The 1,453-nt window shown below is 50.0% G+C and overlaps 2 non-coding genes across 2 annotated transcripts in view; both read left to right on the plus strand.

Moving 5' to 3' along the window:
- The first annotated feature begins 429 nt into the window (after positions 1–429).
- Positions 430–584, plus strand: LOC131270975 (5.8S ribosomal RNA). Its single transcript, XR_009179963.1, has one exon. It is a non-coding gene; the product is annotated as a 5.8S ribosomal RNA (ribosomal RNA).
- A 487-nt stretch (positions 585–1,071) lies between these two features.
- Positions 1,072–1,453, plus strand: part of LOC131270989 (large subunit ribosomal RNA) — a 4,091-nt gene continuing 3,709 nt past the window's right edge. The window contains exon 1 of the ribosomal RNA XR_009179977.1: positions 1,072–1,453. This exon is cut by the window's right edge and continues 3,709 nt beyond it. This is a non-coding gene — a ribosomal RNA (large subunit ribosomal RNA).

A 1,453-nucleotide genomic window follows, 5' to 3' on the forward strand; every position in this document is an offset into this window, starting at 1 on the left:
GATTCATCCAGCTTGCCCTATGTGGAATGAGGACACTTTATGCTTCGTCTCTAAGCGGCGGCTTGCTCCTCCCTACGGGGAACGGGTATACGCGCACAGCGGCGGCTTACGTTATGGCAGTCATGGATGCCTTACGTTTCCATGAAAAGTGTGTTCCTCCCCTGGTCCACGCTGCTTCGGCAGTCCTGGGTAAGATAGTTAGTTCTAGCTTGCCCTATGTGGAAGAGGACACGTAGACTTACTGTGGTGTGAAGTATAAGGTTCAGTTCTCACCTGGTCCACGCCGCTTCGGCCGTCCTGGGTAAAATGGATTCATCCAGCTTGCCCTATGTGGAATGAGGACACTTTATGCTTCGTCTCTAAGCGGCGGCTTGCTCCTCCCTACGGGGAACGGGTATACGCGCACAGCGGCGGCTTACGCAAGTTAGTCACCCTCGGCAGTGGATCACTCGGCTCATGGATCGATGAAGACCGCAGCTAACTGCGCGTCATAATGTGAACTGCAGGACACATGAACATTGATAAGTTGAACGCATATTGCACGTCGTGGGAACCTACCATGATGTACAGATGACTGAGCGCTTATATTTGAGAAATGTATCGCATACATTTAACTACGCCGTGACACCCGTCACGAGACGTGCACCATGATGTTAACTAGGGTCGCGACGACCCGCTAGCATTAAAGAACCCGTGGTTTACAATATACTGGCATTGGAATTCGAAGTATTTAGAGCGTCCGTGTTCCCGCGTGAGGCGGAAGTACGAGGAGAAGGCGTGCTTGTGGTGTCTGTGGTGGTGTTTACTGATGTCTAGCTTCAGCTTATTTATTTATTTAAATAGAAGCGAAGATGTCAAAGTAGCGTCGAAGCAGCAGCGGTAGCACAAATGATTCAAGTATGGAAGTTGACCAAAGGAACACAAACAAACTAGCGTATGGGCAATGGAAGGTATCAGTGAGTTAAACCACACGCGGGCTAACAGCCCGTTAACCGAGTCCAACGGTACATATTGGACATTGAAACAAAGTAGTCGCAAGCCAGATGTGACGATAACAACCGCAAGGTACATAAGCCTCAGTTCATGTGTGACAACCCCCTGAATTTAAGCATATTAATAAGGGGAGGAAAAGAAACCAACCGGGATTCCCTGAGTAGCTGCGAGCGAAACGGGAGAAGCTCAGCACGTAGGGGTGGCGGCCAGTCCGTCTATCCGATTCCGTGTACTGGTGCGTCTCACTATCCGTCATCTTAGCGCTTTTCAAGTCCAACTTGAATGTGGCTCAGAACCCATAGAGGGTGATAGGCCCGTAGAACAGCGCCCGTTGGATGATGGACCGAGCGTGCCATGGAGTCGTGTTGCTTGATAGTGCAGCACTAAGTGGGAGGTAAACTCCTTCTAAAGCTAAATACAACCATGAGACCGATAGTAAACAAGTACCGTGAGGGAAAGT

Source organism: Anopheles coustani, assembly GCF_943734705.1.
Source record: "Anopheles coustani chromosome X unlocalized genomic scaffold, idAnoCousDA_361_x.2 X_unloc_8, whole genome shotgun sequence".
Lineage (NCBI taxonomy): Eukaryota > Metazoa > Arthropoda > Insecta > Diptera > Culicidae > Anopheles > Anopheles coustani.